We start from the raw sequence: 27608 nt of genomic DNA on the forward strand, positions 1-27608 counted from the left end.
ATAGATAACCTGGAAGAAATAGATGGATCCTTAGAAAAGTTCAGTCTTTTAAGACTGAAACAGGAAGAAATAGAAATTATGAACAACCCAATTACAAGCACTGAAATTGAAGCTGTGATGAAAAATCTCCCAAAAACAAAAGCCCAGGACAAGATGGCTTCACAGGGGAATTCTATGAAACATTTAGACAAGACATAATGCCTATCCTTCTAAAACTCTTTCAAAAAATTGCAGAGGGAAGATTTCCAAACTCATTCAATGTGGCCAACATCACCCAGATACCAAAATGAGACAAAGACAACACAAAAAAAGAAAACTACAGGCCAATATCACTGATGAACATAGACACAAAAATCCTCAACAAAATTTTAACAAACAGAATTCAGCAACACATCAAAAAACTCATACACTATGAACAAATTGGGTTTATTCCAGGGATGCAATGATTTTTCAATATATGGAAATCAAGCAATGTGATACACCATATTAATAAATTGAAAGATAAAAAAATACATGATCATCTCAATAGATGCAGAGAAAGTCTTTGACAAAATTCAGCACCTATTTATGATTAAAACTCTTCAAAAAATGTGCATAGAAGGAACGTTCCTCAACATAGTACAGGCCATATATGATATGGAGAAGGCAATGGCACCCCACTCCAGTACTCTTGCCTGGAAAATCCCATGGATGGAGGAGCTTGGTAGGCTGCAGTCCATGGGGTCGCTAAGAGTCAGACACGACTGAGCGACTTCACTTTCACTTTTCACTTTCATGCATTGGAGAAGGAAATAGCAACCCACTCCAGCATTCTTGCCTGGAGAATCCCAGGGACGGGGGAGCCTGGTGGGAGGCTATCTATGGGGTCGCACACCTACAGCAAACGTTATTCTCAATGGTGAAAAACTGAAAGCATTCCCCCTAAGATTAGGAATAAGACAAGGGTGTCCACTTTAACCACCATTATTCAACATAGTTTTGGAAGTCCAGAATCAGAGAAGAAAAAGAAATAAAAGGAAGCCAGATCAGAAAAGAAGTAAAGCTCTCACTGTTTGCAGATGATGTGAGATAGTATCAGAAAACTACTAGAGTTTATCAGTGAATTTAGCAAAATTGCAGGATACAAAATCAATACACACAAATCACTTGCATTTCTATATACTAACAATGAAAATCAGAAAGAGTAATTAAGGAATCAATCCATTCACCATTGCAACAAAAATAATTAAATATCTAGGAATAAACTTACCTAAGGAGACAAAAGGACTGTACACAGAAAATCATAAGACACTAATGAAAGAAATTAAAGATGGCATAAACAGATGGAGAGATATTCCATGTTCCTGGGTAGGAAGAATCAATATTGTGAGAATGACTATACTACCAAATACAGTCTACAGATTTGATGCAATCTCCATCAAATTACCAATGGCTTTTTTTCACAGAGCTAGAACAAAAAATTTCACAATCATATGGAAACACAAAAGACCCCAAATAGCCAAAGCAGTCTTGAGAAAGAAGAGTGGAGCTGGAGGAATCAACCTTCCTGACTTCAGGTTATACTACAAAGCTACAGTCACCAAGACAGTATGGAACTGGCACAAAAACAGAAATATAGACCAATGGAGCAAGATAGAAAGCCCAGAAACAAAGCCATGCACCTAAGGCTACCTTATTTTTGACAGAGGAGGAAGGAATATATTATGGGGCAGACAGCCTCTTCAATAAATAGTGCTGGGAAAACTGGACAGCTACATGTAAAAGAATGAAATTATAACACTTCTTAACACCACACACAAAGATAAACTCCAAATAGATTAAAGACCTAAATGTAAGACCAGAAACTATAAAATTCTTAGAGGAAAATATATGTGGAACACTCGATGACATAAATCAAAGCAAGATCCTCTATGACTCACCTCCTACAGTAATGGAAATAAAAACAAAAGTAAACAAGTGGGACCTGATTAAACTTAAAAGCTTTTGTACAGCAAGGGAAACTATAAGCAACGTGAAAAGACAGCCTTCAGAATGGGAGAAAATAATAGCAAATTAAACAACTGACAAAGGATTAATTTCCAAAATACAAGCGGCTCATACAACTCAATACCAGAAAAACAAACAACCCGCTCAAAGAGTGGGAAAAAGACCAAACAGACATTTCTCCCAAGTAGACATACAGATGGCTAGTAAACACATGAAAAGATGCTCAACATTGCTCATTATTAGTGAAATGCAAATCAAAACTACAATGAGATATCACCTCACACCGGTCAGAATGGCCCTCATCAAAAAGTCTACAAACAATAAATGCTGGAAAGAGTGTGGAGAAAAGGGAACACTGTTTCATAGTTGGTGGGAATGTAAATTGATACAGCCACTATGGAAGATTGTATAGAAATTCCTTTAAAAACTAGGAATAAAAACACCATATGACCCAGCAATCCCAGTCCTAGGCATATACCCTGAGGAGACCAAAATTGAAACAGACACATGTATCCCATTGTTCATTGTAACACTATTTACAATAGCTAGAACATGGAAACAACCTAGATGTCCATCAACAGATGAACGGATATAGAAGTTGCAGTATATATACACAATGGAATATTACTCAGCCATAAAAAGGAACACATTTGAGTCGGTTCTAATGAGGTGGATGAACCCAGAACCTATTATCTAGAGTGAAATGAGTCAGAAAGAGAAAGATAAATACCATATTCTAACACATATATGTGGAATCTAGAAAAATGGTACTGAAGAATTTATTTACAGTGCAACAGTAGAGAAACAGACATAGAGAATAGACTTATGGACTTGGGGACAGGGGAGAGGCGGGTGAGATGTATGGAAAGAGTAACATGGAAAATTTCATTACCATACATAAAATAGATAGCTAATGTGAATTTTCTGTGTGGCTCTGGAAACTCAAACAGGGGCTCTGTATCAACCTAGAGGAGTGGGATGGGGAGGGAGATGGGAGGGAGATTCAAAAGGGAGGGGATATATGTATACCTATGGCTGATTCACAGTGAGGTTTGACAGAAAGCAGCAAAATTCTGTAAAGCAATTATCCTTCAATAAAAATAAATTAATTTTTAAAATACCAAGTCCAGATGCATTCACTGGTGAATTCTATTAAACATTTAAGAATAAATTACCAATTATCTACAATCTTTTTCAAAGGTAAAAGCAAAGGAGATAGTTTCTAACTCATACTATAAGATCAGAATTATCCTAATACCAAAATCAGATGAAGACATTACAAAAAAGAAGAAAATCACAGTCCAATATAAATTATGAACATAAATACAAAAATCTCAAACAAAACTTAGCTAATAGAATCTAACAATATATAAAAAGAATTGTACATCATGAATAAAGGATATTCACCCCAGTGATGCAAGGCTGGTTCAACATTCAGAAATCAGTTAATAGAACCCATCACATCAAGAGGTTAAAAAGGAAAAATGACAGGATCATATCAATAGGTACAGAAAAAGAATTCGCAAAATCCAACACCAATTCATGATAAAAATTCTCAGTTAACTAGGGATAAAGGGTAATTTCCTAAACTTGATAAATACCTACAAAAAGTGTACAGCGAATATCATACTTAATGGTGAGTAACTTGAAGTTTTCCCACTAAGATCAGGAATAAGGAAAAGATGTTCCTTCTTACACTGTTATCCAAGACCATATTGAAAGTGTTAACTAATGCAATAAGACAAAAAAAAAAGAAATAAAAAATACACAGATTGAGAAGGAAGAAACTAAATTCTTTTTTTAATAAATGACATGATTGTCTATATAGAACATCCAAAAGAAAAAAAAATAAAAACTCCTGGAATTAATAATTAATGATATACAAGGTTGCAGGACTCAGGTAAACATGTAAAAGTCAAATATTCCCCTACATACTAGTAATGTCTAACGGAATTTGATATTAAAGCACAAAACCATACATATTAGCACACCAAATATGAAAAATGTAGGTATAAATTTAACAATGAATGTACAGGTCTATATGAGGCAAAGTACCAAGTTCTGATGAGAGATATAAAAGAACAACTAAATCACATCAATTGTATAATGGATATTAAAAAACTGATTCTAAAGTTTATACGGGAGGCAAAAAACACAAAATAACCAACTGATTATTGAAGAAGAACAATGTCAGAAGATAGATATTACCCATCTTTGAAATTTACTATAAAGTTGCATTCATCAAGACAGTGATGTGGATTCTTTAATTTTTTGCCTTTTTTACACAGTGATTCTGCTTTTCAGATAACTCATTTTGCTTCTTTGTAAACTTACCTTTTAATCTCTAATGAAAGTCAGCTCTTTTCATTAATAATAATTTCCTGGGATTTGGCTAACAGCTTAGACCTTAGCTTATGATTTTATATATGAGTTTGGGAGCTGATGGGCAGAGTGACTATTACTGCAATTTGGGCTTTCATCTTTCTTTCTGTCACTTTTTCCAGGAGTCCTTGATTAAAGAGCCCACTGCTTTATCTTATGCCCATTCATTCTCCATTGAAACTGCAGAGCACACAGCAAAGCCTGCCAAGCAGCTTGAATATTTTTACACTATTTCACATAACAATCAGGCTTCAAAACCATTCTGGAGCTGGCTCCAAAAAGCTATAAGGCTTACACGGTATTTTGTATCTCACGGGCATATACACATACTCATCCAGGTTCTGGAAAGCACCTCATCTCTCTTCTTGGTTCAGTCCTATAATTCTTTCAGACTTTAGTTTTTATGTCGTATTAACAAAGAAATCTTACTTGTGAAGTGTGAAAGTGTTAGTCATGTTTGACTCTGTGACCCTGGCTAGGTTCCTCTGTCCATGGGATTCTCTGGGCAAGAATACTGGAGTGGGTAGCCATTCCCTTCTCTAGGGGATCTTCCCAACACAAAGATTGAACCTGTCCCCTGTATTGCAGGCAGATTCTTTACCATCTGAACCATTAGGGAAGCCCTATAATTCAGACTTTAGGTTTCATGATACATTTGAAAGCTTCCTTGACACTATTCTTCCTTAAATCAATTAGGATCCCTCTGTACTTCCTAAGGTTAAATTAACCCAACTCAACCCAGTATTTTCTATGCCATACAAAGTAACTAATCACTGGAATTGATAGCTAGCTATTTGCTCCAGTAGACAATAAGCTTTATAAGGGCATATAAATCCTGTTTTCAATTTCATTTCCAAAATACCAACCTATCTTTTATAATACTAAAAAATAAAGAGAAAGGTAAAAAGTGTTTAGACCCTTAGGATTGATGAGATCCATCAAGTGGAATAAAAATTAAAATATAATCACTAACATACACATATTTCCTTCTCAGAACTCATTATATCACTGCTTGTTGTGAATAACAAAACGAAATGAGGGAAAAAAAATTATTTTCTTACTCCATGCCTGTGTGCTAAGTTGCTTCAGTCATGTCTGACTCTGTGTGACCCCAAGGACTAGCCCACCAGGCTCCTCTGACCATGTGATTCTCCAGGCAAGAATACTGGAGTGGGTTGCCATGCCCTTCTCTAGGGAATCTCCTTGACCCAGGGATCAAACCCACATCTCTTACATTTCCTGCATTGGCAGGTGGGTTCTTTACCACTAACGCCATGTGGGAAGCCTGTTTCATACTCCACAAACTTGAAACTATGTAATTCAACTGCCACCATCTATAGACAGAAGGATCCCACTTAAGTCCATCCACACATACAGCTAGACACATATATGGTGGAGATAAAAGAAAAAAAAATCATGGTTTTAAAATAGCAGATAAACAGATTAATGGGATTTGGTTTGATAGAAATACAAGGGAAACTTAAAGAAAGATCAACTGTTGGAAATTTCACCTTAGAAAAGCTAAGGCTTTAGAAAGGGATGACGGAAAGATTTTCAAAAGATTATGTGGACATCAAATAATCTAAACTTGCAGACTGATTCAAACATTTTGGCTACATACAGCCTTCAGCCTTCTCATTGTTTCAACTCCGCCAAAGACTTGAAATCTCATATCAACTAAAACTCAGTGATTACAAGCACAGGATTGCTTGGATTAGACTGGATCTATGTGAAAAATACTAGATTGCCTAATTTTGAGTGAGTGACTTTGGGCAAGTGAATTAAAGTTTGGAAGACTTAATTTTCTGACTATTTAAAGAGATTTGTCATATTTTTCTACAAAACATGATGAATCATGATAATATGAATAATAAAAATCCATATTTGGTAAATGAGTAAGAACAGACAGAAAACTGTTTACATCATGAATCAAAACTCCAACATGTGGCATGTTACAATAAAAATAGACCAAAGCAATAGTGCAGTACTGACAGCACTGTAAAGTTTCAGAGGAAAGAATCACCATATTGCAGTATACACTGGTTAGGTTGTTTATGCAAAAGAGTCTTGCAAGATTCATGGTCTTAGAATAAACATAAATAAAGGCAAAGGACTTTTAAGCAAATGGACAGGACAATTCAAGGAATGGTGTTGAGAATGATTCCAAATTTGTCAGTCTGCTTTGAGCTAAGTAATATGCCTATTAAATGGAAATTGTTAAGGACACATAAGAGATAATGAGAGCTTAAATGTAGATGGGACAAGATTTTAGAGAATTTGTTTCTTACTTTATCCAAAGAGAACAAGTCAAAGTTACTGAACAAATGATTAAAGAATAGTTTTAAAGTACACATTTAGAAAAGACAAATAAATTTGGTCAAAGGTTCAACAATCACATTTCCATTTTTAATAAAGTAATAACATAATTTATTATAATATTTTGGTCCCACAAATGAAACTACTATGTTACCTCAAGTTTTTAATAACAAAAATTAATATCTGCCTATATTAAAATAAGACTGTCATTCTTCTTTCTTTTTTGCAGTAATTCTTCTTCATCTTTTTTGTTTGTTTGTTATGGTTGTTATACAAAATCTGCCCTTTATTACTACAAGGCTATAAATTCAAAATGTAGGCTATTTATCTGTAAGGTGTATAAAGTCAACATTCTGTTGAAATTGTTGAAACCAGACTGAGTTAGACTTTTTTTCCCCCAAAAAAGTAGGACCCAAAATACATAATTTGAAAGAGACAGCACAAGTTGCACTTTACACTAAATAAGCAGTTTCAGTATGCTTATCATATAAATACTCTGCTAAACATATACTTGTGAGTCTGGTTAAGGTTAGGAAAAGATCCATATCAACTAAATGAATCTACTTCTGCTGATGTACTCAAAAAGAGCTTAAATTATAAATGTTACTCCTACATAGAATTGGAATTTTTAACATAAGCTGCAATTCAAAGAATTTCATTTTGAATAGATTTTCATGATACCCTCCTTTATTATCCAGATTTTAAAGAATTTATTTGCTTGGTATTTTATGCCAACAAATAGTACTTACTACAAAGGCTCCAGTTAAACTCTTTGGTAAACAATTTATGAGTGCTTATTGTTTTATTCATTAATCAATAATTTCACAAATATACATTATTTAATTTTCCATAGACACTATAAGTGGGCTTCCCTGGTGGCTCAGTGGTAAAGAGTCTGCCTGTAATGCAGGAGACATGGGTTCGTTTCCCGGGTTGGAAAGATCTGCTGGAGAAGGAAATAGCAACACACTCCAGTATTCTTGCCTGGGAAATCCCAAGGACAGAGGACTCGATGGGCTACAATCCATAGGATTTCAAAAGAGTCTAACACAACTCACTGACTAAACAACAGCAATGACAAAAAACTCTAAAATTTGGGTACAGATATTAATAATAATATACATGTATATGAAGATACAATATTGACAGATATCATAGCTATAGGTATATTATCATTTTTCTTACACTGACTTTTATGTATAGCCTCATTACAGAAGAGATAAAAGAAAACAAGTTTATAAATGAGTCCTCGTTAGTGGAACATATTTAAGGTTGGATATTTAAAAAATAGAGCACCTTCACTTGAAAGTCATAACATGTTCAACCACAGACATATCTGAGGCATGAAACTTAGGTTTTAATCAGATTATGTTGGACAATGATACTAAGATTAAGCACATCAACTTGAATCTATTTGCTGTTTTTTAATATCTGAGCATCAGTTTTCTCAACTGTACAGTGAAAATAGAATTACTCTAAATAATGGAGGGGTATTTAATATCCAAGAGAAATAAATAAAGCAATTGGATTAAAAAGCTACATAATTAAAGTATGTTTTTAAACCTATAATATGTTTTGTCCTCAAACAGTATTTCAAATGCAATTAGCAAAATATCTAGTAATATTTAAAATAACCTTGATACAAGTTCTAAAAGCATCTGTTCTATAAATAATATATTCTAACCAGGAAGAAGTTAAAATAAGCAACTAAGAACAAAACTTCAAAACATAATTTTTACCTTTCCAGTAATGTTCTTTTTTTAATCTGTTTTGCCACATTAGGAGGAAAAGACTAACATTTCATACAATGATGAAAATATGTGACAAAGGTAAATTTCTTGAACTAAAACAATAAAACTATATATAAATTTAGAGAAATCAGAAAAAGTATAATTATAATCATTTCCTTATCTTGTCTCAAAAAGTAAATACTGCCTAAAGTTTACAAAGCAAGTTATGAAGGTAATTCAATATCAAGGAAATAGAATGTAAAGAAAATATTACTCATTTGGCAATAAAATGTACTTATGAAAGGAAGGAAAAAAATATAAAGTTAGAAACATGCAAACATTTAAAAGTATAAAGTGGGAAGGAGTCATCAGAAGATGATAAAAGAAAAAGAGCAGAATTGCAAATGGGTATACACCTATATTCTATTCAAGTACTTTCCAGTACCCAGACCAAAAAACTATTTTCTAGGACATTTTTTTTTTTTTTTAAACTATCTCAAATAGGGAATTCTCTGATTGTCCAGTGGTTAGGACTCCACAGTCTCACTGCCAGAGGCCCAGGTTTGATCCCTGGTCACGGAACTAAGATCCCACATCACAGTATAGCCAAAAAAAGAAACACCCCCAAACAAAACAAAAACTCTCAAATAGATATTCTACAGTGATAAGGAAAAGAATTGAAAAAGACTGCAATGACCTAAAGCCTTCAACTAAAATATTTCAAGGAACTTTTATAAGGGAATTTCTATTAACTGAATTTATGTGTCCCCCCTGATAAACTTAAATCTAACTCAAGGTGATGGTATTTGGAGGTGGTGGAGGTTGGAGAAGAAAATGGCAACTCACTCCAGTATTATTGCCTGGAGAATCCCACGGAAAGAGGAGACTGGTGGGCTACAGTCCATGGGGTCGCAAAGAGTCAGACACAACTGAAGTGACTTGGCATGCATGCACACTGTGAAAGGCGATTAAGTAATGAAAGCAGTGTTTCTGGGAATGGAATCAGTGCCCTTGTGAAAAAGACCCCAGACCCTTACACCATTCTCCTCTATTTTAGGACACAGGTGGCTCTCTACGAACCAGACACTTGATCTTAAACTTCCTAACCTTCTAGTTATTCCTAGCCCCCAGAACTGTGAGAAATAGATTTGCTTCTTATAAGTCACCCACTCTATGGTCCCTTATATAAGTCCAAACAGATTAAGAACAGGAATTCCTTCAAAACATAAAGGAATAAATTATTTTTGTGTTCTTCAAATTTGTCAAGAAAACATAGTTTGAATGGAAAATTCAAATATTTTTCTTCTGCCCCAAAAAACACCCTGACACTAAAATCTGAAGGAAAACACACACACACACACACACACATAACAAGCACTCACAAAATGCAATGATAAAAACCCTAAAAAAATGGGTCCCTGCAACAAAGGACTGGGTAGAGTTCCACAACTCTACAACATTCACTGCAACAAAGGCAGGAAAATGTTCCTTGGGGTTTCTCCCCATCTCCTCTACGTAATGAAATTCTTAATGTGTTAGAAGGAAAAAAAAATAGATATTGTTTCCTATAGGGAATTCACCATAAGCCACTTTAGATATAGGAAGAAAGCAGAGTACAACCTGTTGAAACAAAGTGTGTGTGGAAGACTCATTCTGAGATGCAGTTAAAAAAAATAATAAAAGTGGAAAAATGCTGATGTTGTAAGAGAAACTGAGAAATCTGTCTATGTCAGATGCAGAGCAACGAACTCCTACACACTGCTTGTGGGAATACAGAATGGTACAGCCGTTGAGAAACAAGATTTGCTTGTTTTTTATAAAGTTCAACATACACTTATGCCATTAGCAGAAGAATGACACCTCCCTGCCTTCCCTCAAAAAGATGCCCACTCCCTAAGCCCTGGAACCTGTCAATAAGTTACATGGAAAGGAGGAATTTAAGTGATGGGTGGAATTGCTTGCTAATCAGTTGACCTTAAAGTAAGATTATTCTGGATTATATGGTGACCCAACATAATCACAGACTTCCTATAAAGTGAGAGACAGAGGCAGAAGAGGAGGTCAGGGTAAGAGAAAAATTTGAAGATGCTGGTTTTGAAGGAGAAAACGACCAATAGAAAAAGGAATGCAGACGGAAAAAAAGAGAAATTTCCCCTAGTGCCCCAGAAAGAATGCAGCCCTGTTGACATCATGATTTTAGCTGAGGGAAGTTTATTTTGACTTCTGACCTCCAGAAATACAAAATGATCTTTTTTTCTCCTTTACTAAATGTATTTGTTATTACAGCAATAGAAAACTAATGCATCACATGGCCCAGGAATCTGCACTCCTAGGTATTAAGTATTTAGCCAAGATAAATAGAAGAATATTCACACAAAAACAACTGTACATGATTCTTTATAGCAATGTTATACATAATCATCAGAACTGACAATAAACCAAAAGTTCTTCAGTCAAAGGATGGATAAAAATTTGGTGATGTATCTGTACAATGAAATATTATTCAGGTTAAAAAAAAAAAAAAGGAACATACCAAAATCTTGACTGAATGCCAAATACATTTTAATAACTATACAAAAAGAAAAAAATATTGTATAATCCCATGTATGCAACATGCTGAAAAAGGCTAAACTACACAGGTAGGGAATAGACCAGGGACTGTAATTAGATAAACAAGAAAAGGAGGTAAAAAACTGAGCAACAGGAAAAAAATAATTTTTGTGCATTTTCAAAAAAACAATAATAATCAAAAAACTCTTTACAATAGTAAAATAATATGCCTGCATTTTATTACTTACTAAACTTATTTTTTATGTTTGAATTGTATATATGCTGCTGCTGCTGCTGCTAAGTCGCTTCAGTCATGTCCGACTCTGTGCGATCCCATAGACGGCAGCCCACCAGGCTCCCCGGTCCCTGGAATTCTGCAGGCAAGAACACTGGAGTGGGTTACCATTTCCTTCTCCAATGCACGAAAGTGAAAAGTGAAAGTGAAGTCGATCAGTCGTGCCCGACTCTTAGCGACCCCATGGACTGCAGCCTACCAGGCTCCTCCATCCTCGGGATTTTCCAGGCAAGTGTACTGGAGTGGGGTGCCATTGTCTTCTCCAGATTTATATATATATAACACACCATAAATGTGTACTATATTAATATATAAGGTGTATATATGGGCTTGCCTGGTGGTTCAGACAGCTGCAAGGAGGAGACCCAGGTTCAGTCCCTGGGTCAGAAGATCCCCTTGAGAAGGAAATGGGAACCAACTTCAGTATTCTTGCCTGGAGAATTCCATGGACAGAGGAACCTGGTGGTCTACAGTCCAAGGGGTTCCAAAGAGTCAGTCTAACACTCACTTTATTTATTGTTTTTATATACACATATATACACCATAAATTTAAAGTTATATCTGGTCATTGCTCTCTTTTTCTGGCTCATTGCTTCAAAACCCCTTGGAATTTCCTGATATGTGTATCTCCTTTATGCTAATGAAGTGACTGGATGTCCCTAGATAACTTTATTATGGAAGTGGTCACTAGAAAGACCAACTACAGAATTAGAAGGTTGGAACTCTGGACCCAACCAATATCTTGGGAGGGGAGGAGGTCTGATAATTGAGTTCAGTCACTTGACCACTGAATAAATCAACCATGCCTATGTAATGAGATCCCAGTACAAGCTATGGATACCAGCGCTCTGTGGAGTTTCCTGGTTTTTGTCACTGATTTGCTGTGAAGATGATGTGCCCAGATTCCATGGGAGAGGGGACGGAAGCTCCAAGCTCAGGACCTCCTCAGACATTACTAAATGCATCCATTCTACCTGGCTGTTCCTGAGTTGCATCCTTGAGAACAGCATTTTTAGAGATTTCTGTGTCATTTTTTGAATCTGAAGAAAATATAGGAAGCAGAAGGTCAGAGGCTTGAGGAAACCCCAAATTTGCAGCTGGCATATGAAATGGGGGGAAATATGTGAAGGACTCTGTTCTAAAGTTGTGGGATCTTCACTAATTCTGGGTAGTTAGTATCAAAGAATTGGTGGTAGCACAGTGAACATAAAATGATTTTATTCATAAATTTTAAACTGGGACTACTAGACCTAGTGCATTCTGCAACATACCATAAAATTAAGGTTTTGAAGAGTATAATGAAAACAGATACATTAGTTGAGTTTTTTTTTACATGTTTTAAAACTAGACCACAATTTGTGAATTTAAAGCATAATAAATGGTATTTAAAATTATTGGCAGAAAAACACACTAATAGTTATTTTTATAGGAATTTGGATCCTGAAAACAAACCTTGCAGGAAAATAAATTATAATGGCTCAATTTTGAATGTCAAAATAAAATTATAAATTATTAGGAGCATAAGTCTGAACTCATTCATAATCTCAGTGATGGAGATCTTCTTTCTAAAGAGGATATAAATATCAAGAGTCAGAAATGAAAGAATTACTCAATTTACTCCATAAAAATTTAAAATTTCTGCTTAACAAAAATTGTTATAAATGTGGGAAAATTATAAAATTAGTTTAAGATACTTTTAAAGTAGATCACAGAAAGCTGATTAATTAAAATGGAAATATTTCACTTATTAATAATAAACAAAGGATAAATAACCAAAGTATATGGACAGTTAATCACATAAAAGAAATAAAAATATCCACAGAATCCATGCTATTAGGTCCATTGTTCAAGATAACTAACTAAAACAAACCAAATAACAAAGGGAATTTCTTTTTCTTCCAAATAAAGGCAGAGGTTAAAATATTTGATAATGCTTAGCATTTGCAAATTCATAGACTAAAGTAGGATCTCCTCTTCAACATTTTAGAGCTATGATCACCAATATGACATCCATTAGACAAATGTAACTATTAAAAATTAATTAAAATTAAATAAAATTTAAAAACCAATTCTTTAGTCCTTACTAGTCATATTTTAAACCACATGTGGATAGAGTTTATATTACCAGACAATACAGATTCACAGGACGTTTTCTGGCATAGAGTGCTCTTTGGAAAGAACTATTTTAGAAAACAATTTAATTGTATTAAAATTAAAGGCACACACATAGAGGGCTTCCCCGATGACTCAGCAGGTAAAGAATCCACCTGCAGTGCAGGAGACACAGGAGATGTGGTTCAAGCCCTGGTTGGGAAGTCACACAGGCTTTCCTGGTGGCTGATAGGTAAGGAATCCTTCTGCCAATGCAGGAGACATGGGTTTGATCCCTGGGTCAGGAAGATCCCCTGGAGAAGAAAACCCACCCCAGTATTCTTGCCTGGGAAATACCATGGACAGAGAAACCCTATCGGCTACAGTCCATAGGGTCACAAAGAGTCAGACACGACTGACCACACAAGCACAGCAGACACCCAAAGAACAAACAGATGTACACACAGCATCTTCACTATTGACTATTCACTACTAGTGATAATAGTGAATATTATAGCCCACCAGGCTCCCCCGCCCCTGGGATTCTCCAGGCAAGAACACTGGAGTGGGTTGCCATTTCCTTCTCCAATGCACGAAAGTGAAAAGTGAAAGGGAAGTCGATCAGTCGTGCCCGACTCTTAGCGACCCCATGGACTGCAGCCTACCAGGCTCCTCCGTCCATGGGATTTTTCCAGGCAAGAGTACTGGAGTGGGGTGCCATTGCCTTCTCCATCTTATATAGCTACAGTCTCAAAATTACATTAAGTTCTATGAAGATGATATTTAGTATTACTATCACAATATACAGTCTGAAGATTACATTAAGTTCTATGAAGACGATCTTTAGTATTACTATCACAATATTATTTGTGGTAGTAAAACATAGAAAACAATTCAAAGAACATCTAAGGGAGTAATTAAATACAGTATGGCATCCCTCCCAAAACAAATAGATTATTTTTCGATTGTTAAAAGGAACGTACTTATGATAACTGGAAAATAGTACTACATTTCTGGAGAGGCCTTTTGGTTGAGAAGACTTCTTTTTCTCATTTTGTACCTTTCTGCCCAACTGGAGTTATTTACTTTATGTGTGTGCCCCTTTCACACAAATAAATTGATAAAAAATATAAATACATGACTCTGGAAATACATTAACAAATTAAAACCATATTAATTCAGCCAAAGGGATTATTGAAACTGATGAAGCAAACTTTATATTAAGCCAAAAATCATGTGAGTATGAATTGTAAGACAATTATTCATACCATTGATCATAATGTATCCTTCTGCTTATTGGTAGAATGTATGTCTTGTTGGATATTGGATTTTAGATCCCCACCACATTTACAAGTATACTTAAGAACTCAAACATTTTAGTCCTCATTGAAAACTTGAGCTAAACTTTTCATCAAACCCACTGATTACTTTAAAGGTATTCTTGAGAACTACAAAACCAGAGTTACAGCAGAACCACCATAGCCAGCCTCTGAGAGGTAAGTTCATGGAAATTAGAGCCCATGATAATACCATTCTGGGCTTCTCTGGTGGCCTAGACAGAAAAGAATTCCCCTGCAATGCAGGAGACCTGGGTTCCATTCCTGGGTCAGGAAGATCCCCTAGAGAAGGGAATGGCAACCCACTCCAGTATTCTTGCCTGGAAAATTCCATGGACAGAGGAGCCTGGCAGGCTAGAGTTCATGGAGTCAAAAAGAGACAAGACTCAACTGAGCAAATAACCATATAACACCACTCTAGCAGGGAAAAGGGAGAAGGATCCTATAGCAGAAACCTTGAGTACATGTCCTCAGTAAACTTTAACAATGTAATTTTCTTCCCTCAAAGACTGTTATAAATGTATATTTATAGATGGCTGGCTTGACTGGTTTTTGTTATAAAGGATTTACTTGTTTTATTTGAGCAGCTGCTTTGGTTCTTTGATCTTTAGGGTAAAAGAAGGAGGGTAATACACTGGGGACTGTTGATCAATATACCTATTACTTTATGCTGAAAGAAAGAAAATTGACAATTAGATTTGAAAAGAAACCTATTTCAGAAATACAATTTTATACATTCCCAGATTTAACTAAATTTTTCATTGCTCTTCTGTCACCCAACAACACTTTAAATCCAGAAATAATTTTATGGATATGTTTGAATCATGATATATGAGATGCAATATTGAGGTAAATGTATTACTCTAGAGCTCTGCATGCCTGGTGAAGGCAATTTTATTTCATTTCATTCTGACTGTCCAAAAGTATTTTTTCAGTGAAACTGACATTTAATGTTGTAATTTTATATCTGATCAATGAAGCTTTTATTTATATCAAGGGCTTTCATGATGAGAAAATACAAGTTACAATTTACATCTCCTTCTCTCTTATCAGGGCATATTTTCCAGGAATGACTTTCCACATCAATTCAATTTAAAACTTTATTGGAATCAGTGAATGAGTGAGTGAATGAATGAATGAATATACAATGCCTTAGTATAGAACTTCAAATTTCTTAGGTTGACTGCTAAGTTAAAATGTCAGAATGAGCTCCTATCACTTCAACAATGTCATTCTTGCTAAATATTTCTTCTCATTATATTCATTAAAGCATGCTTAATTCTCAGTTTACTTAATCATTCCAACAGCATCACATGAAAGTGACATTTTTCTTAAGCCTTGAAATTTATTATTTCTTGGTTTCACAATCTTAACCAGTTATCTGTATGTTCCTTCACAATCACTTTTTTACACTGTCTTTGTAATAACTGACATGTAAATATCTGTTGAAAAAGGTTAATTTCAATACTGTCTTATTACCTATGCTCCCACTCACATTCTTCTTCAAGTTGATCTTATCCACTCTTTTAACAGTAAATGTCATCATTATCCCAATAATTCACTTCACTATATATCCACTTCCAAATCCTTAAGTCCAACATCATAGATTCAAGGTTTAGTTATTTTGCAGCTATACTGAGATTTCTCACCATCATCTTTAACCATGCATCTTCAAAAATGAAACTTTACCTTTCTTCATTCAACATTTTTCCTCCTCTATTAATACTCATTTCTTTAAATTGTACATCCATATCCTCACGTGCTCAAGACAAAAAAAAACTTGGTATCATCATAGAAATCTATTCTTCAGATCATACACACACATTTTCTTTATTCCATGCCTCTAATATATCCATGTTTTATCATCTTTACGACAGACAACCTTACACAAACACATTATCTTTTACCTAAATTTCAAGCTCTCCTTTTAGTAATGGTTTTGCTGCTATTCAGGTTTTCTTTATGGGTCCTAATATAAGCAAGGGTCAATTAGCTTTTTTGACCATTATAACTCAATATTCTAAACTTAAGAGTTCAGTTCAGTTCAGTCACTCAGTCGTGTCCGACTCTTTGCAACCCCATGAACTGCAGCACGCCAGGCCTCCCTGTCAATCACCAACTCCCGGAGTTTACTCAAACTCATGTCCAATGAGTCGGTGATGCCATCCAACCATCTCATCCTCTGTCGTCCCCTTCTCCTCCTGCCTTCAATCTTTCCTCAACATCAAGGTCTTTTCAAATGAGTCAGCTCTTCACATCAGGTGTCCAAAATATTGGAGTTTCCGCTTCAACATCTGTCCTTCCAATGAACACCTAGCACTGATTTCTTTTTGGATGGACTGGATGGATCCCCTTGCAGTCTAAGGGACTCTCAAGAGTCTTCTCAAACACCACAATGCAAAAGCATCAATTCTTCAGCATTCAGCTTTCTTTATAGTCCAACTCTCACATTCATACATGACTACTAGCCTTGACTAGATGGACTTTTGTTGATAAAGTAATGTCTCTGCTTTTTAATATGCTGTCTAGGTTGGTCATAACTTTTCTTCCAAGGAGTAAGTGTCTTTTAATTTCATGGCTGCAGTCACCATCTGCATTGATTTGGGAGCCAAATAAATAAATAAAGTCAGCCACTGTTTCCCCATCTATTTGCCATAAAGTGATGGGACCAGATGCCATGATCTTAGTTTTCTGAATGTTGAGCTTTAAGCCAACCTTTTCACTCTCCTCTTTCACTTTCATCAAGAGGTTCTTTAGTTCTTCTTCACTTTCTGCCATAAGGGTGGTGTCATATACATATCTGAGGTTATTGATATTTCTCCCAGCAATCTTGATTCCAGCTTGTACTTCCTCCAGCCCAGTGTTTCACATGATTTACTCTGAATATAAGTTAAATAAACAGGGTGACAATATACAGCCTTGACGTACTCCTTTTCCTATTGGAACCAGTCTGTTGTTCCATGTCCAGTTCTAACTGTTGTCTCCTGACCTGCATATAGGTTTCTCAAGAGGCAGGTCAGGTGGTCTGGTATTCCCATCTCTTTCAGAATTTTCCACAGTTTATTGTGATCCATACAGTCAAAGGCTTTGGCATAGTCAATAAAGCAGAAATAGATGTTTTTCTGGAACTCTCTTGCTTTTTTGATGATCCAGCGGATGTTGGCAATTTGGTTTCTGGTTCCTCTGCCTTTTCTAAAACCAGCTTGAACATCTGGAAGTTCACGGTTCACATATTGCTGAAGCAATTAAAACATTGCTTAAAATTCCTTTACATGAAATTTTGTTAGAGATAAAAGTGTTGTGAAAAGTGAAAGTGTTGTTCGCTCAGTCATATTTGAGTCTTTGCAACCCTATGAACAGTAGCCTGCCAAGCTCCTCTGTCCATGGAATTCTCCAGGCAGGAATACTGGAGTGGGTTGCCATTCCCTTCTCCAGGGCATCTTTCTGCCTCAGAGATTGAACCCAGGGCTCCTGAATTTCACACTGCTGCCTTACCATCTGAGCCACCAGGGAAGGCAATTGTGTTAGTGACAAAACTGTTATATCAGTGAGCTTAATTCAATTTATACATTTACTTTTATATTTCCTGCTCATGGGTGGCTTTCACTATTTAATATTTCTTTCAGTTTGATAGCAATACACTTGTACCTTGCTTTGGAATAAAAAGCACTACTAGGAGTTTGATGGGTTGGATGCTAAAGTTCTGCCATTGCCTGCTGCACAAAATAAGGCTGGAAGCTTTACCTCTATTGCCTCATCAGTAAGAAGTGGGTAGAAAGTGGCGAAAGGGAGGAAGTAGAACTGTATTGTCTCTGCAGTCCATTGGCTTCTTGTGAACAAGTCCTTGTTTCCTCCATGCCATAGTTTTTATACTGGAGCCAGAGTCTAGTCTTTCACCTCCTGTATATCAAGTGTGGCCAAATACTTCTTTTGCCCAAGCCAACAGTATGTGGTGGAAGTGACAACATGCTATTTTTAAGGCAAAGAGTTAGGAATCTTTGTATGTTTCTACACACCCTTTCTCAGCATCTTTGTGCTTCTGCTATTATATCTGCCATGAGAAGAACATTCTTGTGGTAGCTGAACTCACAGATGAATGTGCCAAACATCATGTTTAATGTGAGGAAGATAAAACTGTATAAAATTTTACAAATCAATTCAAAGAACTTAATTTCTCTTGATCCTGTCCACAACTGCCTACATTTCACCAGACTGTCCCCAAGTATAGAGATAATTCATTTTAGTTTAGCTTTATATATATATATATATAAAATATTATATACATATAAAATAGATACACCATTGGTATGCAAGAAATAGCAATGAATGACACATAGGAGACATCAAAAATCATAGAAAAGAATCAGCTATTAGAAATAAATTAATTGTTTAACATAAAAATTTAATTATTTACTTACTTTAGCATTTTCTGAGTTTTATTTGTACATTTTAGTACTGTAATACAGGCAAAATTGAAGACCAGTATTGGACTATGGTAAATTCAACAATGTAATGTCACTTATGCTCATATGGTTTCTGGTAAGAATTATTCTTCATGTCATGCTCTATCAAGCTATAACATCAATTATTTATAAAGTTCTCTTTGCATACACATGAAAATACAATATCATGAGTCTAAAATGTTTTGGAAATAATATCATAAGAGATAGAAAATTTTGTAACATCACCCTCCTGTGCATTGAAAGTCACAGTATTAAAATTAGTGATTTTGCTGTCTTCTGCTTTCCTATATTAAGGAGAAAACATAGGATTCCAAAAAGAAAGGATTCTTCAGAAAAAAAAATATTTTTCTTTATTTGTAAATTTAGTTCCTGGTTCTGAATATGATAACTAAGGCTCTATATAGGAAGTATGGGGTGTGGATATGACACAGAATTAATAGAAGACTTAGGAGTTTTATTATGGTAAAAAATGAAAGCAGGAAAAACAACTAAGTCAAACTTTGCTTTAGATGTGAAAAAATGAGTTCTTCCCTGGTGTCCAGTGGTTAGGAATCTGCACTTTCAATGAAGGGGACATGGGTGACATCCCTGATGAGAGAGCTAAGATCCCACATGCTTGCACGACAGCCAAAATTAAAAAATAAATAAATAAAAAAGAAACTGAGACAAGTATAGGTTCAAAAACAAGAAACATGGTAGAAAAGGAGTTCGGGGATCAAGCTACAATGAACTCAGTCTGAAGTAGTGTGGGAGGAGTGTGGAATAATCTTAGACTACAGAATAATTATGGCAATGCTTCATAAATCAATTTCTAAAAATTTATCTACTTGCCAGTGAAGAGCACACTGTTGGCATATTTGTGTCTATCACAAAGATTTCATCCACTGATATTTTCTGAAATTTGTATTATTTAAAATTCTATTATAATATTGAATATATTTGACAATATATTTTCCCTTTCTCCCTTAGAGATTCTGATATTGTAGCATCACAGTTTCTAACTCCAGACTGAAAGCTGCTGATACGAAAAGCTTCTCTCTTATCATATGCAAAAGAGGAGAAAAAAATAAATGGGGAGAGAGAGAGGAGAGAGGTGGAAGACAGAGAGGGAAAGGGGGAGGACTTTTGAATCAAGAAGCAGGGATAACATTTCTATTAACTTTAAGACTACATTTCCTTGTACTTCTCTGGCATCCATAAACTATTCAAATCTAATTTGTATTGCTGAAATTAGTCAAAATTTCTTGCAAATTTCAGCAATAAATTTACTGTTAGATGTAGTCCTTATTGAAACTTTCCTATATCTTAGATGGTAAGGAATCTGCCTGCAGTGCAGGAGGCCCAGGTTTGATTCCTGGATCAGGAAGATCCCCTGGAGAAGGAAATGGCAACCCACTCCAGTATTCTTGCCTGAAGAATTCCACAGACAGAGGGGCCTAGTGGGCTACAGTCCATAAAAAAAGGTGTTTTTATTGTTGTTGTTGTTGTTTTTCTGTTTCATGTACCTAAAAGAGACAATAGAAATTATTTCAATAAATATTAGAAATTCACCATTTCTAATATACTACTTTTAGGCTTTCCAGTGTGGTGCTGGAGAAACTCTTGAGAGTCCCTTGGACTGCAAAGAGATCAAACCAGTCAATCCTAAAGGAAATAAATCTGGAAGGACTGATGCTGAAGCTCCAATACTTTGGCCATCTGATGTAAAGAACTAACTCATTGGAAAACACCCTGATGCTAAGAACAACTGAAGACAGGAAAAGGGGATGACAGAGAATGAGATGGTTGGAGAGCATCACTGACTCAATGGACACAAGCTTGAGCAAACTCCAGGAGATGGTGATGGACAGGGAAGCCTGGTGTGCTGCATTCCATGGGGTTGCAAAGAGTTGGACACGACTAAGGAACTGAAAAACAACAATATTTAGGGCAAAAATATATTTTAAAAGAACTTTAAGAGAATATTTATAATTACATTTAGAATCTTGCACCAAAATCTAATTTAGAGGGAAGTACACCCATTTTCCTCAATTTTTTATATTTATATATTTAAGCACTGTTATGGATGGAATTTTGAATTCCATTCCCCTTTATTCATTTATTGAAACCCTTACCCAGTGCCTTAAAAGAAAGTGAAAGTGAAGTCACTCAGTCGTGTCCAACTCTTTGCGAGTCCTTGGACTGTAGCCTACCAGACTTCTCTGTCCATGGGATTTTCCAGGCAAGAGTACTGGAGTGGGTTGCCATTTCCTTCCCCAGGGGATCTTCCCAACCCAGGGATTGAATTCAGGTCTCCCTCATTGTAGGCAGACGCTTTACCCTCGGAGCCATCAGGGGAAGCCCCCAAATGCCTTAGAATGTGACTGTTTTTAGAGATAAGGCCTTTAAAGAAGTAATAAAGTGAAAATCAAGCCTTTGGGATGGGGCTTAATCCAATCTATCCATAGAGAGGGCTATCTGGGATATAGTGTGTGTGCTGGATGTGTCTGACTCTTTGGGACCCTATGGACTATAGCCCGCCAGGCTTCTTTGTCCATGAATTTTTCCAGGCAAGAGTACTGGAGTGGACTGCCGTGCCCCACTCTAGAGGATCTTCCTGACCCAGAGACTGAACCCATGTCTCCTGCACTGGCAGACAGATTTTTGCCACTACTGCCACCTGAGATGTATCACACAGAGCGAAGAGACTACGTGAGGACACAGCAGGATGACAGGCACCGGGAAATCAAGGACAGAGGGAGGCCTCAGGAGAAACCGAACATGAAAGCGTGGACCTCTATCCTGCAGATCTAGGGGGAAATAAACTTCAAGTCACACAATCTGTGACATTTTGTTATGGCAGGTCTAGTAAACTAATACAAGTATTATTCAGCAAATAAAATGTCAGAAATATACATAAAACTTCATTTTCCATAAGGTGCTCAAATTTTGACTTCAGAGTGCAAATGGGGGCTATTTGCAATATTTTATGATTGTTAATTATATAAAATAAAAACAAGAGAATGAAAAGTCTTATCCATGAGTGTGTATGATATAGAGGATTTATACATAGAATATATTTGCCATATATAACTCAGGGAAGGATAATTTAAGTTAGGTGATAGTTCAGATAAACTATTTTGATTTTTTTCTAATTAACCAATTCAATGGAAATAACTTTGAGCAAGCTCTGGGGGATTGTGAAGGACAGGGAAGCCTGGCATTCTGCAGTCCATGAAGTCAGAAAGAGTGAGACACAACTGAGTGACTGAACAACAACAGATTAAATTAAACCATGTCTTCTTTTTGCAGTGGTATTTACCATTTGCCTCTTATTTGCTATGGTCATTGTGAAACATGAGATATAGAGGACCATATTATTGATAAAGTTAGCTGACAAGAGTCCTAAAAAGGGGGGGCTTCAGTGTTCAGGTCTCATTGGTACTTCTAGTTACAATCATCTTATTTTATCACAATATTATTTTATGCATTCATTTATTCTTAATCGAATATTTTTCACAGATAGCAAGATAAATACTGAAAAAATATCATGAATAAGACATGGTCACTTATTTCAAGGGAACTCAAAGTCACCTTGAGTATGAAGGGACATATGAAGGAACGACAGCAAACAAGTTTTATAGTTGCTGAGTTATTCAGAATATTCAGAATAAAGGTACTAAGGACTGAAAGGTCAATTCTGGAAGAATCGGGCAGTAGATGATGATAGTTTGACTTGAAAATTAGCTAGGACATCTAAAAATTCACTACTTCTGTGTTTGGAACAAGACAACTTGAATCAAGAATGAATACTTAAATATAGCCCCAGAAATGGAACTAGCTATTAGTTGAATACTGACAATGGTTTGAACAGTGCAATTCAGATCTGGAAATTTTTTTCTACAGACAAATCTGTTTCAGCAGATGTTTTGGGAGGATGGGATTTGTTTCTTGATCAATGGTGGAAAACATGTACAGTTGCCACAGTCATCCTAGGATATATAAGATAAACTAATAATATCATGTAACAATGTAAAATTTTGCTAAGTCTTACAACATTCTATGAGTTTATAAACTAATAGCAATGTTAATTTTGTAAATGGATACAGAACAGAAAGTTAGAATTAGAGGAAGACCAATGTAATATTTAAAAATATACTTGGCTTTCCCTTCTAGGATTAAGTATAGAATATTTCAACAAATACTTTCTTAAATACTCAGAAGAGATATAGAGGCAAATATCTATGTGGTGATTTAGTGGAAAAATATAGTCAATTAATAGGAATTTTGTTATTATATATTATTTATTCTGAATGTGATAATTTCCTCTACTAAGAGAGATACAACAATTAATACAAAGTAGCACATATATTACTTCTGATAATTTATTTTTAACTCATTTCCCACATAATCTTAGACCAGTGAAATTTTCATAGGGCTAGCCACAGTTTTTAGTTCAATTAACATTATAAAGAATAAAATATTATTAAATGCTACTCAAGTTCTCAGTTTTGTTTTAATTCCTCTCCTCAAAGGTGTAAAAAAAATAAAATGTAATCCCCAGTTTCAACTCTATATACAACAAAAAATATATAATAATTACAATAAGCAGCAAAACCAAAAGACTGGTACAAAATAGAGGCTAGGCTTATTAAAGTTTTACATTGAAGAAATGGAATTTTATCTACACAGTTTTCTCTCACTAGCCACATTCAAAGGAACATACCCAGGAAAACACACACACACACACACACACACACACACACACATGCACACACTTACTTCAAAGCCCCATTTTACACACAAAAACATAGAAACACATGCCAGTGACCACAAAATAGAATCTACAACTCAGATAACTTCATAATAGCTATCAGTGAGGTTTCCAATTCATATCAGGACACACAAATGCTTATATTTTAATAGGAAGGTAACAATTCCAAGATTGATTGATCTAAAAGGGAACACTAGATTTCAATGTACAAGCTTAGGAAAGGCAGAAATTAAAATATGCTTGCTCCTTAGAAGGAAAGCTATGACAAAACTAGATAGCGTATTAAAAGGCAGAGATATCACTTTTCCAACAAAGGCCTGTATAGTCAAAGTGATGGTTTTTCCAGTAGTCATGTATGGATGTGAGAGTTGGACCATAAGGAAAGATGAGGACCAAAGAATTGATGCTTTTGAACTGTGGTCTTGGAGAAGACTCTTGAGAGTCAGGTGGACAGCAAGATGATCAAATCAGTCAATCCTAAAGGAAATCAACTCTGAATATTCATTAAAAGGACTGATGCTGAAGTTGAAGCTCCAATACTTTGGCCACCTGATGTGAAGATTTATCTCATTGAAAAAGACCCTCATGCTCAGAAAGACTGAGGGTGGGAGGAGAAGTGGAAGATAGACAGTGAGATTTTTGGATGGCATCATCAACTCAATGGACATGATTTTGAGCAAACTCTGGGAGACAGTGAAGGACAGGAAAACCTGGTATGCTACAGACATGGGGTTGCAAAGAGTCTGACATGACTGTGCTACTGAACAACAACTAAGAAGAACCAGAGATCAAATTGCCGACACAGGTTGAATCATAGAAAAAGCAAGGAATTCCAAAATAACATCTACTTCTGCTTCATTGACGTGCTAAAATTTTTGACTGTGTGGATCACAACAAACTGTGGAAAATTCTTAAAGAGATGGGAATACCAGACCACACTGCCTGCCTCCTGAGAAACCTATATGTAGGACAAAAAGCAACAGTTAGAACTGGACATGGAACAATGGACTGGTTCAAAACTGTGAAAGGAGTATGTCAAGGTTGTATATTGTCACTCTGCTTATTTAACTTATATGCAGAGCACATCATATGAAATGCTGGGCCGGATGACTCACAAGCTGGAATCAAGATTGCTGGGAGAAATATCAACAACCTCAGATATGCAGATGATACCAATTTAATTACAGAAAGTGAAGAAGAACTAAAGAGCCTGTTGATGAGGGTGTAGGAGGAAAGTGAAAAAGCTGGTTTAAAATCAACATTCAAAAAAAGAAAAAAATGAAGATCATGGCATCCAGTCCTGTCACTTCGTGGCAAATAGATGGGGGGAAAATGGAAACAGTGTCAGATTTCATTTTCTTGGGCTCCAGAATCACTGTAGGCATTGACTGCAGCCATGAAATTAAAAGACACTTGCTCCTTGGAAGAAAAGCTATGACACACCTAGACAGTGCATTAAAAAGCAAAGACATCACTTTGCCGACAAAGGTCCATATAATCAAAGCTATGTTTTTCCAGCAGTCACATACGGGTATGAGAGCTGAACCATAAAGAAGGCAGAGCACTGAAGAATTGGGGATTTGAACTGTGGTGTTGGAGTCCTGTGGACTGCAAGGAGATCAAACCAGTCATTCCTAAAGGAAATCAACACTGAATATTCATTAGAAGAACTGGTGCTGAAGCAGTACTCCAATACTTTAGCCACTTTATGTGAAGAGCTGACTCACTGGAAAAGACCATGATGCCAGGAAAGATAGAGGGCAAGAGAAGAAGAGGGTGATAGAGGATGAGATGGTTGGATGCCATCACTGACTCAATGGACATGAGTTTGAGCAAACTCAGGGAGATAGTGAAGGACAGGGAAGCCTGGTGTGCTACAGTTCATGGGGTTGCAAAGAGCTGGACTTGACTTAGCAGACACAACTTAGTGACTGAACAGCAACAACAACAACACTAGAGTTTCAAATTTATCATTGCTCCTTAACTTCACCCATATTTAGGAGACTTTTTTTTTTTTTTTTTTTTAGTTTATTTTGTTGTATGACGGTTCTGTGTTTTAAATTTTCTCTCCAGTTGTTATCAGTGAGACCAATCATCGTTTCATATATTTAATTTCCATTTGGATTGCACAATAGTTATTCAATTCTTTCACTTGTTTTTCCACTGGGGTTCCTATGAGTTTTTCCTTATATGTACCATTTGGTCACCTATTACTTTGTTGATTACATCTGTAACCTATATCTTCTCTGACTTTCAGTGTTAACCCTATTTTGAAATTCTTTGATGGACAATGTCTTAATTTCATAATATACAATTTTTATACTTTCTATCTCATTTTCTTTTATTAGTAGGTTATATAGGATTTTGGCACAACGTTGAAAAGCAATGTTGAGAGGCAACATCCTTGCCATGTTCCTGAACTTGAAGAATAGATTCAAATTTCTCAGTGGTAAGTATACTGTTAGTGCTGTTAGATATTAGTTATTAAGTTCAGGAATTTTTTCTCTATTCCTAATTATTAGAAGTTTTATCATGAATTAATGCTTCATTTTGTCAAATATTTTTCTACATTTATTGTTATGATCATGTGGTTTTCTTTTTTAGCTTCTTGATGTGATGATTACATTAACTGATTTCTGAATGTTGAACCAGCCTTTCATACATGAGATAAATCCGATTTGATCACAATATACATATATATGAATATTTTTTAAACTTGTTGAGTTATTCTAGCCAATATTTTGTTAAGATTTTTTGCATCTATGTTTATGAAAGCTATTGGAATGTAGTTTTCTTTTAGTGTTTTACTTTGTTTTGGTATTAGAGTAACACGATGAAAGGGGCTTCCCCCGTGGAGCGGTGGTAAAGAATCTGCCTGTAATGCAGGAGACTTGGGTTCCATCCCCTGGAGAAGGACAGGGCAACCCACTCCAGTATTCTTACCTGGAAAATCCCATGGACAGAGGAGCCTGGAGGGCTATAGTCCAGAGAGTCCCAAAGAGTCAGACACAACTGATCTACTGAACACACGCAATGCAATAAAATCTACCCTCTGGTGGATTTAAGCACTGGACTTTTCTAGATTTAGTGCTTTCTGTTTTGAAATGTTACTAATGATTGATTCAACTTCTTTAATAGATATAGGCTTATTCAGATTGCATATTTGTTCTTGTGCTTTCTGGGTAGGATTTCTTCTCTTGTCCATTTGTTTTCCATACTATCTAATTTACCCTTTAGAGCTCACAGCATATGAACCATAGTTCATTTGTTTAATGCTGACTCAATGAACATTTTAAAATTCCTGGTTAGGTAATATGAAAATTCCTGCATTACCTGGGTCTGGTATCCATCCTTGCTCTATTTCTTCATATTTTGCTTTTTTTGCCCTATAGTATGTCTTACAATTTTTATTAATAGTTTCACATGATCTACAGAAACTACTATGAATAAGCTTTTTGGAATTTGGTGTTAAGAGGAGACATGCTATAGTCCTACCATTAGGTCTCAGTCTTCTAGTGAGCCTGTGACTCTGGACTGTGAATGTCACACATATGTTTCTCTTTTACCTCCCTCTCCTTCTAGATGGGGAGATGGCTAACATGGCTGAACTTAGATATTTTCCTTCTTTTACACCTAAAATCTAGATGGGGTAGGAGTTCCTCCAGGGAAGTGAGTTCTGATAAAATACTTTTGAAGGCATGCCTT

This window comes from Bos mutus, chromosome 17, assembly GCF_027580195.1.
Source record: "Bos mutus isolate GX-2022 chromosome 17, NWIPB_WYAK_1.1, whole genome shotgun sequence".
Taxonomy (NCBI): Eukaryota; Metazoa; Chordata; class Mammalia; order Artiodactyla; family Bovidae; genus Bos; species Bos mutus.